The 13,984-nt window shown below is 35.8% G+C and overlaps 1 protein-coding gene across 3 annotated transcripts in view; it reads left to right on the forward strand.

Moving 5' to 3' along the window:
• Window positions 1-13,984, forward strand: part of NLGN4X (neuroligin 4 X-linked) — a 482,117-nt gene that overhangs the window by 2,201 nt on the left and 465,932 nt on the right. The gene's annotated exons all lie outside the window — the stretch shown is intronic.

A 13,984-nucleotide genomic window follows, 5' to 3' on the forward strand; every position in this document is an offset into this window, starting at 1 on the left:
CCCCCCGCCACCCTTTCGTGCAACTCCTAACTCCCCACCGCTCAGTACCCACCCGCTGTTCTGCAGGTCCGGGAACCCTATCCGGAGGTGGGCAGTAATGAAACAGGTCTGACGTTGGGGATGGCTTGGAAGGGGGGAGTCGGAGCCCTGGTAATGGGAAGGAGGGGGGAGGGGAGAAGGTGGGCTTGCAGCCGCAACGGGTGAGAAATACTGGAGGGGGGAATGGAAGAGAGAGGGAAAGCTAGGAGTTGCTCTCCCCACCCCCTGGTTCTGTCCCGATGCCCACCCCCATTCTCCCTTTGACTCCCCCACAGACTCTCCCTCCCCCCACCCTCCATTCATTGCTAGGTCTATGCTGGCTCTGGCTCCAGACTAGACAAGATCATTCAGTCTCCCCCACCAGCTAGCCGCCTCACAGCAGCAAGCCCAGATCCAGCTCCTTCCCTAAGCACGGGCTCTGCGGCGCCCAGAGCAGGTGGGATGCTACCCCCCTAGCGCGTGGCCAAGGAGCTCTAGGTATCGCCATCCCCAAAGCCCGCCACACTGGAGAGCCGCCGCTGAGACCCCCTTCTGGAGGAGGCAGTGCAGGCTGTGGTCCAGAGACTTTCTCCCCCTCCATCTCTGGGGCCCTTGATCTAACCGAGTACTCTGGGAACGGATGGATGCCCCTCTCCAGAGCGTTCAGTTTTCCCAGACTAGTGCTTCCTGCCCACCTACCACTGCAACGATCTCTCAGTGTTCTGGGGGTCCCGGTTTTATCACTCTTTCAGGAAACACCCGCAGGTGGTGGGATCCTGAGGGAGACAGGTCATGTTTGATGTATGATTGGAATGATGATGGTGGTGATGATGGTGAAGAACCTAAGGTCTCAGGCAGTTAAAGGGAGGCTGAGAGATAGCCTGTGGTGGAAGGTAATGGGGTAGGAGCGAGGAGGTGGGGCGGCAAGGGAGTATGGGAGCCAAAGACCCCCAAGTCAATTGGTATGCTGGTTATTTATGGTATCTTACGCATCTTAATCCAAATTAATAAAATAAAGTGGGTGGTCTTTTCCAAAAAAAAAACAACAACAGGTAATTTAAATCTTTTCTGGACTCAACTTGAAAGAACCGGGGGATGGGGGGGGGGAGGTAGTTGGGGGCGATTGAAATGAGCAGGTGCTGTTCTTGCAAGGAGAAGCCACAAGGTGGTAGTATGGATTCTTCCTTCTGATTTTTATTTTATTTCATTATTTGGTCAGTTTTGGGAAAAAGGTTTTTATATGCTCATATCCTCTATTCTTCAATGGATATAGAACAGTCAGGTTTTTAAAACACCGGGAATATTTTCTGAACAGTTTTCTGAGCCTAGAGAATAGTTTCCTCCTTCTACTTCAGCACTTGCCAAGATTTAAGGGGAGGGGAAGTAAAGGAAAGGAAAGTTCCAAGTTAAATTTGTTTATCCTGATGTAACAGAAATGGAAGAATCCAAATGCACTGGTGAAGTAGAGACAGCCTTAAAGAACATGCCTAACAGATAGAAAAATGTATCTTTTAAATACTTTGGATTTAAGTGGGCTGATTGGGTGTTGCAGTTGCTTATCTCAGCCTACTGCATGATTTTCTTTGAGGTGTGCAGCTTTTCATGGAGTGGCAGAGTTGTAATGATTATGAAATTCTAACAAAAATCTGACTCAAAAAGGTTTAGTCCATTACCTTTAGTTGTCCTTTTGAAAAGAAATCTAATAAACATGCCATCTTCAGATATACTGAAGGGATTTCCCTCTGTAGAAAGAGGAAGAAGGTTGGAGGACAAAGGCACATGGATGAATTAATTTCTTGTTCTCAGAAAATCTCTGGAGCTTCCATTTGCCCCAACATTAAGATCATCAGTGTTACATTAACTTCCCTGCTAATACAAATGATCTCAGATTAAAAATTCAGTAATATGCAACCCATAGAAAATGCAAATAGACAATTGCTATTAGATATTTTAATACCTTATCTTCCCAGTCATGTAAGAAAATAATTTAGGGGCACCATAGCAAGCTGATAATTACTTCATCAGTTTTAACTCCCTGGATAAAAAAAAAAAAATCAGAGCTTTCTTTGCCTTTTAGAAAGGGAATTGATTGTAAATTTAGTCTTAATTTTTATTGTTTTTTTTTATATGAACATCATTAGTCTTTGGTACTTTCATTAAGTCTGGGTATTTTCTTTGATGGCAGAATTGTTTTCCTTTGTATTTTTTTAAAAGAAATACTGTTACATATAGAGTGGACCCTAAATGTAACACCAGGTAATTACCAACTAAATCTTAAAGCAGTTAAAGGTACTTGATAGGTGACCTATTGCTTTATAATATTTGCAAAGAATTTTGATGGCATTTAACTGGTAAATAAATATATTCTAAAGCACATAAAAGCTCATATGCTTTAGCCTGGATATTAATCCTTAGTACTTGAATGCTTTTTCCATAAGTCTGGCTTTGGTTACATCTTTCCCACCCCATTTTTTTTTCTAGTCACATATTTTTGGGAGGGAGCAGATAGATACTATCTCCACTAAAGATAGCCCCACCCCTGTTAGATTTACATTCTGCAATTCACAGAATTATATATTTTAAAGTATCTATTTAGGAGCCTCCTTTAGACTACTTAGAGTTTCTCTGTTCTAGGGCAGTGACCAAGAGTTAATAAGATGACCACTCAGAAAAAAACAGTGATGTTTCTTTTGTTGTTTTTAAAATTCTGTCATTTTAAGGAGTCTTAAAGAAAATTATGCATGATTACAGTAATAGTGTTTAAAAGGCATATTGTCATTTAAAAATGCTCATTCCAACAAAATATAAAAAAAATATTGTGAGATCCTTAAAACTGTTGAATACTAAGAATATTTTTTTAACTGACTCCTTAGTTGGTTTTAAGAAAATACTAAGGGTGTATTCCAGTATTGGAAGGTAGATTGGATTAGATATTCAAAGCATATCTAAATCATGTTTAGATAGGAGGGAGCGCCTTTTCAAGGACTATGGCACATGCATTTGTTCTCATAATGAGAGGGAAAAAAAGTTTGCAGAGTGGTTTAAATGGCTTATCTATTTACCATAGTGTTCTTTCATTATAATTGAAGTGTGGCAATAGGTAAATTAATTCTAGTACAGATCAGCTGGCATATGTGTGTCTATAGGATATGTGTTTTCAGTTGACTATTACATGTGTAAACATATACATGGATAGAGACACATACCGGTAGACAGAAAGATAGATAGATGGATGGATAGTAGATTTTATTGGCCTTCCCACATCACAGGCAAAAGTTACGATGGCCACTTCATTAGATGGTGAAAGTCAGAAAAAAAAGAAACTACATGATCTGTAGTATTAATAAGACAGCTTACATAGAAACAGGCTGTTATGTTCCTCAACCATTTTCATTTACTGAATATTTTCTGTTTTTTTTTTCAGTTTCTGAACACAACCCACATTTGGCCTTTCAAAGGACCGCACTGTTCACTGAAAAGTGAATGACTTTAAAAAACAGATGCTCATTGGGGGAGTCAGTAGGGTGAGGTTGGGGTGTGTTTATACCATAAGAAACAGAAAGATGCTTAGAGTTTGACAGTTCTTTCATATTATGACAACTGGCATAGCCTGAATTTCTTAAGCTCACTAGAACTTAAATCTGAAGAAAAAAAAAAGAATAACGAATAAAACTAGTCTGTAAACATTAAGTTGTCAATGGACCACACAGTTCCATAAGAGGAACTAATCTCAAAATGTGCCTTGTTTGTCCTTCTCATTGTTCAGCTTAGGTGTACTCACATGATGGTTGTAAAACTTTTATACTCCATGTTCTTCCCATTATTCCCTTTTCTTTCTTAATAGTTCCAGACATTTGCTTTAGTTACTGAATCAATGTGAAGTGTGTGTGTATGAAGCTGACGGCAAAATAAAAATGTATTAGTATCAATAATAAAAAGTGATACTTAACAAATCTTGTAGAAGACAGAGATGGGAAGAGATTACAAGTGCTAATTAGTTGAGGGTTAAAATTCAAGGAGATAAATTTTTATTTTAAGATGGTGTGAATGAGGTCTGACATGTGACTTAACAGCTCCTTCCAAATGTGTGGAAATGACCCCAACGTTTTGTTTGGGTTGTTGTATTTAAAATAAACTTTATATAAACAGTGATAGGTGACATCAGCAAAGTGTTTGAGTTGTGATAAAAATAAGGAAAAGTTGCTAGTGATGGCCACCTAGAGGAATTCAGTTTTCCTCTCAGTTCTACTCATTTTACTTCCTTTACATTGGAAAATGCCTTAAAATATTTAGGAATATTCGATTTATATTATAACAACTTGTGTGTGTGTTTTTTAATAAGATCAGCATTCACAACTAAAATATTATTTCAATACAACTTCCCATATTTTCTACTCTAGGGTTTTTGGAAACTTTATTTTCCAAAACAATCCATTTTAAACAAGAAGTTAATTTTTTATTAAAATCTGTAGATATGACTTAATATATAAGCAGTATGGTCACATAGTGGATAGGACAGTAGTATGCCCTTGGATGTAAGAATACCAGGCTTCACATATTGCCTGTTTGAACTTGGGCAAATCAGTAATCCTTTTAGTGCCCTAGAAAAGTCTTTAAGATTTTAAGTTACGAATGAGTTGTTGATTTGGCTTAGAGAAACTTTACACATCAAGAGTTTCCTATTACTGAATTCTAAACGTGAACATATATTTATTTGTATATATTTCTGTTTGTATGAAAGCATACCTATAGACATGCATATACATTTCATACAAAAATCAGGTACATATATACAAATATTGTGACTCAGAGTTGCATTGTTGTTTAATCATTTCAGTTGTGTCTGATGCTTTGTGAGTTGCATTACTTGATGGGATTTGAGAAGTTTCAAAGTTTCTATGATTAATAAAACTGGTATTAAGGTTTAACATAAAAGAAGTAGCATGATCAGTTAAACAAGCATTTATTAAGCACTTCCTAATACCAAGTCTTCTAAGAGCTAGAGATATAAAGAAAAAGGGAAGAAAAAAATGCTCTTCCTTAAAGAACTTTACATTCTCATGATGTAGACAATGTATTTAATTAAGGTGATTGATTAATCAAATTAAAATGTAAAAAAATTTTGATTTTCTCTTTTTATCATAATTGTACTCTGGATTTTTATAAAGTATCATTTCTTAATATTTAACATTTCATTGTTAGTAGTATACATATAAAGAAATCTATTGTTGTACTAGAAATACTATTCCAGAATATTAGAAGTTTATGAAAGAACATTCTCAGAACCAAAAAAAATTTATAGAAAGATTTCATTTTCTTTCCCAGAGTTTTCTCTCTCCAAGGAATGATCCTATGTGTTGTGAGGAATAACTTCGTGTTTTGAAAATATGCTTTCAATATGGATGGAAAGAAATAGTCCTCTGTTGCCTGAAGCATACTGCAGATATACATAGATATCTTGTAAGATATTAGTTGGAAGGAGCCTTCTATATAGTCTAGTTAAGTGTCTTTATTTTAATTTTTTATCTTATGATGCATGTTGTTGGTAGAGGAGTTTTGGACTGAGATCCCGTACCTACAGTTATGCCTTTATCCAGTATACTTTACTGTATTTATGTATATACTGTATTATTACTATACTGTATTTACAGTTGCCACCCTGGTCCCTTGCAAAAAAGAAAAAAAATGATATATTACCTGAAGGCAAAAGGAATTGCCTCTTTGAGAAATAGATTTTTCTCCAAACTTGTTCATTTTTTATTTGTTTTCTAGTTTTTCCTTAGAATAATGCATATTTGAAAGTTCCAAGAACATAAAATTTCAGAGAAGGAAGTCTAGAAAATACTTAATCCAACCAATTCCCTCATTTTGTAGATGAGGAAATTGAAAGGCTATGGGATTTGCCCAAGGTCACATTGAATGTGAAAGATGCAGGATTTGAAACCAGGTTTCTGGATCATAGACTCTTCAGATTCCAAGGAGAACATGCATTTAATTAATGAGTATTTGTTAAGCAATTATGTGCCAAACACTTTTCTAGGCACAGAGGTCATCATGGTGTTTTGTTGTCATTCAATTGTTTTTCAGTTGTGTCTGATTCTTCATGGTTCTCTTTTTGGGTTTTCTTGTCAGAAACAGTGGAATCATTCGCCATTTCTTTTTCTGGCTCATTTTCTAGATAAGGAAACTGAGGCAAATGGGATCAAGTAACTTGCCCAGGGTCTCACACAGTTGCTAAGTTTCTGAGGCCAAATTTGAACTCAAGAAGATGAGTCTTCCTGACTCAAGGCTTGGCATTCTATCCACTGCATCATCTAGCTATGCCACATAGTGGTAATGGAAGAGAGTAAAAATATGGGCTGTATATGGGGATATGGTATCAACAACCTGAAAGCAACTATTTACTTTTTCTTAATTCATTTTTATTATTCTCTTTTCCAAATTCAATGACTTTTCTGAATAGATATTGCCAGTTGCTTTGTGATGAATTGACATTATACACACAAGATTTAAAAAAGTCTCTCTCTCTTAATCTCCCTGGACCTCATCGAGGGAGGAATGTTCAGTGAGATCCCTGTGAACTTAAAATCCCATGTTCACGTATGAGATGTGTTGGATATTCTCTGCGTTCTCTTCCCTTTTGCCTGGCCTGTCTGAGGAACCTAATTAATTTTCGCTGATTGATTGCATACTAAGCTTCATAAGTTTTGGACTTAGACATAGACTGTTAAGGCTACTGTGTAGTCTATTGGCTCTACAACAATTAGGCAAAAGTCATTTCCTCTTTGAGAATTGCATTTTGAGGATTATAAATACCAAAAGGCAGAATTGTGTCAGCTTTCATGCAGACTCCCAAATAGGCAACTTAAAAAGGTAGTCTCCATCGACAAACCTTCATCATTGAAGAGACACAACTTTATTTCCCTCTGGTGCCCAAAATTCTGTACTTGGGGACCCTTTAAAGACAATGTTTGTGTGAGAGTGGAGTGAGTGCAGGATAGTCAAAAATGGCAGGTGTCATAGATTCTTCTGCACCCGTGGCTCCTGCTCTACCTGCGTTGTCTCTTTTTAAGTTCAGCATGACAGCAACTCATTCATGCTGTACATACCGTATGCATTGAAAAATCTAACTCATAAGTGCAGCAAGTGAAAATTAATATAGGATTTTTTGTTCTACTGGGTAAATCTTCCCTTATGCACAATGTATTGTGATTATCAGTGATGAGAAAGTTATAAACCTAAATGTGTAGTAAACAGCTTAACTATGGAAGTAATAATAATAATAAGATATATTAAGGAACTTAAAGTAAGGAAGATATAAAACATATCTGTTCCATAAGACAATTCATTACAAATAAATACGTCCTTCCTTCCTCCCTCCCACCCTTTCTTCTTTCCTTCCTTCCTCCCTTCCTTTCTTTTTTCTTTCCTTCCTCCTCCCTTCCTCCCTCTCTCCCTTCCTTTCTTTTCTCTTTCCTTCCTTCCTCCCTCCCTCCCTTCCTTCTTTCTTTCCTTCATTCCTCCTTTCCTTTCTTTTTTCCTTCCTTTTCCCTTTTGGATTTAGAAGTGAATTTCCTATGAAAATCACAGTAAGTGCTCCAGCAACCCCCACCTCTGAATTGATGTAATCTGGAACAGAGCTAAAATATAATACCAATAAGTTGGAGTGGTAGTAGGGCCAAAAGTACTGTAGTTTAGCTATATTTTGCTTTTGTGGAATACTCTGGAAATCGGATTATTACTTAAAATTTGGGAATATGTGGGAAAATATGTTCTGCAATGTTCAGAGATAAGGCAACATGGTAGCTAGAATGCTTATGTTCTGTAAGCTGATTTGAGAAAAGGATGCCTCTCTCTGTACATATTTCCTTGCCATAGCATAGTGATCCCGGGACAACATCTCAACAGTAAAAAGGAAATTAAAAAAAAACAACAACCTTGGAGAATGCTGTATCTCTGAGAATCCAGAACCCGTTGACCAAAACACTTTGAACCCTTTTATCCTTTTCAGGGGGAAAGACAGTCAGTTAAGCACGAATGTTATTAAGTCATATGTTTTTAAGTCAGAGAACCTTTGTACGCTCTTTATTTGATAGTCTCTTTGAGGCTATTTTTGTTTCTTTTTCATTTTCAACTGCAAAAGAATTTGAATCATGGGAAAGGGGAGAGTCTTAAAAGTGGGGAAGGGAATGAGAATATATATATATATATATACACACACATACATACACACATATCTATATCTATAACTATATCTATCTATATCATCTATATCTACATCTATCTGTCAACCTATAGAGATAGGTTAAAATAAGAAAATAGACATGGAAAGAACTGTGGGGTAGGAAAAACTATTCTCAGGTATAGTAAACTCGTTTCCATATATCATATTTCTAAGCCTAGCTAAATTAAAAATAAATCAAAAATACTTTATGTTCTTCAGGGTTCCTAGGGATTAAAGAGTATATTTGGAACATAACAAAACCTCAAATACAAATTATTCATACTGTGAATAATCCATATGCAATGAAACTGCAAAATAGGAAGATTGATACTTATGTGGGTATGGTAGCACCAGTCTCATTATTTATAGGCAACAGAACCTTATACAAAACACTTCTATAATTATATAAGTCAATTAACAATCATTATAGTTTGTGATCATTTCTAAGCATGAAAATTACTATACTTTATTCTAAATTTTTAAAAGTCCAAGATTAATTCTACACATAAAAGACTCTATATTTCCCCATTGCATTTATCCATTTCTTTGAGTTTTTAAAGGCCATTTAGTTAGATGAAACAATATTTGTTTTTAGATAGTGTCATAAATATCGTATAATATTAAAAGTTAGGTGTTGATTTATTTATAGTAATATCCAGAAGCAAAATTGTTGGTTATGAATCCTATCCAAGTCGGCCTTGTTGGCATGGTGACTCTGGAAAACGAGGGAAGAGGACTGATAAATGGTAGGAAGAAAAGTCTGGTATCTGAAATGAGTCACATTGTCGAGTTAATAAGCATTTTAAAGTGACTACTGTGTGTGAGGCATCTACACATATGACCTTTATTATTGTTGTGTTAAACTTTTAGTTGCCTTATGTTAGCATAAGTTGTCATAGTGGAATTTTTATTTACATACGAACTCTAATCCAAGAGTCATGAAATATTGACATTATTCCATCTAACTTGGTGTCATTAGAATACTCTGATGAATAGTGGAGAAAATCATGAATTTAATTCATACTAGGAATTGTTAGGTTTATTTAGAATCTTATTTAGTGTAGAATAATGGACACACTTTATATGAGGAGTCGGGAAATCTGTGTCCAATATGTTTTTTGCTACTAACTGGGTAGAGTCTCTGATTTCTCATGTGTTCAATAAAGGCATTAGACTAGATTTCCAAGGTCTCATGTAGCTTAAAAATTCTGTGATCATGCCCCTATGTGCTAAACAACATACTTAGGACCTGAAGGACTTAATATATACCTCCTTCCTTAAGTGAGGGACATAACTTACTAACTGATTAAATATGACTGGGTGCACCATAATAAAACACCTATAAAATGCTTTGATTGAAACAATACGCCGAATACTTCTTTAGTCACACCAGATCATCCCTAATTTAATTTGATTAATAAAGTATATTTCTTTCATGTGGCTGTTCTTTGCCAAATCATCATCGAAGTACTATTGCCAACAATATTTTTCCTAAATTTCTGAAACATATACCCTTTGTTAAATTCCTTTGTTGGTTCTTTTTCTCACAAATTCTGATTTGTTTTCTTGTCTTCTGCAAGATCATTCCTAAGGCCCCCCCCCCCCACCGCTTTTTTTTAACTGATTTCCCTTACTCTTTATCTTCTTAGATTTGCTGAACTTAAATTTGCCATTGAACCAGTCTGTTTTCTCTGTGTATGCTTTCTTCCTGATGGCATTTCACAGTTATAGACAACTTTTTTGGTCTTAGTTTCTTAGTTAAGTTGCCTTTGCAAACCATAACTTGTTATTGAAGTATTTCAAAATTACAAATAAGTCTGGAATTAAAGATCTCATTAAATTAATCAAACTCTGTCTTTTTTATCTGGAATATTATTTGCCTGGAGAGAGAGCATGGTTAAAGAGATAGAGAGTCAGGAAGACCTAAATTCAAGTACTCTGAAACCTACTGGCTTTGTGATTATGGGCAAATCACTTACCCTCTTAGTGACTCAGATAGCAAGTGATAGAGTAGTTAGTGATGTGCATTTGTTTCAGTGGAATGAGTTAGCATTCTGAAAAAAAGCACAGGTCTGAATCAAAAATATTCAGTTATTTAAATTTCTAGTCATTTTTATTAATGGCAACCTAAGGAATTATTATTAATGACAATCATTCGTACTAATGGTAATCTAAGGAATTCATCCATTTTTCTCCACAGTGTATCAAATATTCCCTGTCCCTCAATCATCAAGCAATGTATGAAACTCACTAATATAACTATCCCACCTAGGGATGAAGGTTCAGGTGTGTGTGCGTGGCAACCTATGATTTAATGTGTGTAGAGACTCTTTTTGTTGAAATCCCTACAGCACTGCAGACTAGGAACTCAACTGTAACTTGGAGGTTAAGGTTAAGTAAATTTCCTATACTTGCAATTCCCCCATGGGTCAAAGGCTAGAGCCAGTTCAAACCTTCTAGTGAAAGGCAATCATCAAATTTTCAGTGTTTTGCCAAATGCTACAAATCAGGGCTTTATTATGAGAAAATGTTAATTCTGTGGACTAAATTTAACAGTGTGTTTTGTGTACATTTCTCTCACTGAGATCTGATTATTAAACATTTACTGGAACACTCCTAAGGGATAATTTGAATCCAGATCTTCCCAACCGGAAGACTGGTCATCTTTCAACAATATCTCCTTTATCCCAGAAACTTCTAAAATGCTTTCAAGCTTGTACTGCACTGCCCCCAATCTGTTTTCTCATTATTTAACTCAGCTCATCTGGTGCTAACATTCTCAATGTCTCTACTTTATTCTCATATGAAGAAAAAAAGCTAACAGGCTCTTACTGAAGTATATGTTTGTAAATTTGAAAATTTTAATATGAATCCATTTTTGCATAATTGATTTTCCATAGGACTTATTGTTTAAGAATAAATTATTCTTCACATTTTATCTTTAAAGCAAGCTATTATTTTCCATTGTGTTTCAAAGGTGAATCATTCTGCAGTAAAAAAAAAAAAGATAAAATATTGAAATCTGAAGGCACAACTTAAAATAATCTAAACTAGCAATTACTTTTTTTTTTTTACCAATCCTGTGAATTTATTGGCATGGTATACTCTTAGTGAGAAATCTACTAAGGCATATTTCTACTTGCCCTCTATTGTACAATCTTAGTGAGTAACTTGGAGCCCCTGAGAGTGGCACATAGAATGCATTAGAAGTAAGATTTAACCCGTTTTCTGAACTACACAGCCAGTTCTTAATACATTAGTGCTCTCCCAACTCTTGATCATGGACCTCTATCAGTAACCATTTTTGACTGTATATTCCCAACATATGTGTCCATGTTGCAGATATTCTTAACTGGGGTCTGTGAACTTATTTAGACAAAATATTTTAATGATTTTGATTATGATATTTTGATTATTTTAATGCTATTGTTTCCTTTTGTATTTTATTTTATGAATTTACAAATATTCTGATAAAGGGTTTATAAGTTTTACCAGAGCCAAAGGTTTCTCTGGAGAGGTATGGCACTAACAGTGTTAAGAATCTCAGATTGGGCGGCTAGGTGGCGCAGTGAATAGAGCACCGGCCCTGGAGTCAGGAGGACCTGAGTTCAAATCTGGCCTCAGATACTTAACACAAAAACTAGCCCTGTGACCTTGGGCAAGTCACTTAACCCCAATTGTCCTACCTTCCCCCTCTCCAAAAAAAAAAAACCAAAAAAGTATCTCTGATTTAGAGAGCTGATCTTGGAATCAGGGAATCTTGGGTACAAGTTCAACTTATAATATATACTTGCTGTATGGCCCTGGACACATTATTTAACATCTCAGTGTTTGGGCAGCCCTTTAAGACCAGTGGTATCAAACTTAATAATGTGAAACAAAAAACAGCATGTCACTAAACTGTATGTAAAGAGCCCTGCTGGAGGCATATTTACTTTTGTTCAGTTTTTTAGTCACATTAGACTCTTTGTGACACCATCTGGGGTTTTCTTGGCAAAAATTATTGGATTGGTTTGCTATTTCCTTTATTTTACAGATTAGGAAACTGAGGCAAACAGGTTTCAGTGACTTGCCCAGAGCCACATAGCTAGTAAGTTTTGAGGTAAAATTTGAACTCCGGTCTTTCTGACTCCAGGTCCTGTCCTCTAGCCACTGCCTCATCCAGCTGCCCCAGATGGACTTAGAAAACCACATATTAGCATTGTCTGTGTTCTATTACGTTTGAATTAATTTTGTCAAATATCTTCTAATTACATTTTATTTTCTTTTGGGTCAATGTAGATAACATTGACACGTCCTCTAACATGGTAGAAGGAGTTTCCTCAACCGGGGAGTTAATTCCCTCTTCTAGTGAAAGCACAGATCTGATTCAGATATTACATACCTGTACGGTCATGTGATTTCATTTTGTACTCCATGAGACATAAACAAAAATTTAAATGAAAAAAAAAGATATAAATATGAAAGAAATATTTAATTATTTATTTATAAAGTCTTCTAAAACTACTCATGAAATTAACAATAATAAGCCTTACTGGTATAGCTTATTATTAAGCTTGTCATAAGCAGTAATAATCACTACTTAAGCTTAACAAAAAGCTTCGTTACTTTTAATAATTTTGATTTAACTCTTTGTGATACAGCAATCCATTATTTTATGCTTAGGGGAATGAACAAAGAGGCCATTGTCCTCTCCTTTGCGTTGTGACAGTGTTTCCCTCAGAATACTTAGCTTACCATATATTATAAGTGATTTTCTGATGTACAGATTGAGGATGTCAGTGTTAATAAATTTATTAAACATTTGAAAAGATTCTTTTCTTTTTAAGAATGTTTTTAAACCGGCATGTATGATTTATTTTCCCTAAATGTATATGGGTACCAATCATTTCTTGTTCTTGGCACATCATGTTAATCAACAGTACTTGATTTGCTATAAACAAACACTGGGGGCTAGGTGATATTTGGTTCTTAATATCAGCAGATAGGGAGCTCAGGGTTTATGGAACAGTATTCCATTTACTTCAGGTAATTAGAATTCAAAGCTAGGAAGAGTGATTGATCGGAATGAGTTTCTTTTATTTATTATGTCATCATTTGACTCAAACTTAGAGGTAGGAATATTGGACTATGTGACCAGAGAGTTAGAAATCACATCAGACTGATCCTGATGACTCTGACCCTTGCTATTTTCCAATTCCAAGTACCACATTTAGCCATAATGCTTGAATCGGTTCATGAAGAGAATGGACCATACAATCCACACAGAAATAAAGGAACTCTGTTTAGGCCTTCAGTATACCACACTTTTTCCACCCTAAAATGAGTCTGTGAGAAGTAGCTTGCAGAGCTTACCAGGACGCTGAAATTTATCTTAAGTGATTTTCTATCTTTGTTTTCTGTTTAATAATATTCATTCCAGTTAGGAACCATCTTTATTTAAAAAATAATAATTCCTCCTTTCCTTGTTCTCTTCTTCGTGGGTTTTCATATCATTGTCCTCTATTTAGCATTTAAAACTCTCCACAACTTTACCCCAGCCTGGCTTTCCAGGCTTATTTTCTTCTTGCACTCTTGTCTACCCAAGCTGGTCTTCTTGGTGTTTCTCAGATTTTCTATTAGTCATCTCTAGTCCTTTACATGGTTCTCCACAATGCCTAGAATGCACTCTTTCATCTCTTCTGCCTCTTAGAATATGTCAGGGTTCAGCTCCAGGGCCATCTTCTCCAAGAAGACTTGTGC

The sequence above is a fragment of the Petaurus breviceps genome, unplaced genomic scaffold (genome assembly GCF_028583685.1).
Source record: "Petaurus breviceps papuanus isolate PSGF00001 unplaced genomic scaffold, PetGlider_PUasm1.0 90849, whole genome shotgun sequence".
In the NCBI taxonomy this organism is placed as follows: Eukaryota; Metazoa; Chordata; class Mammalia; order Diprotodontia; family Petauridae; genus Petaurus; species Petaurus breviceps.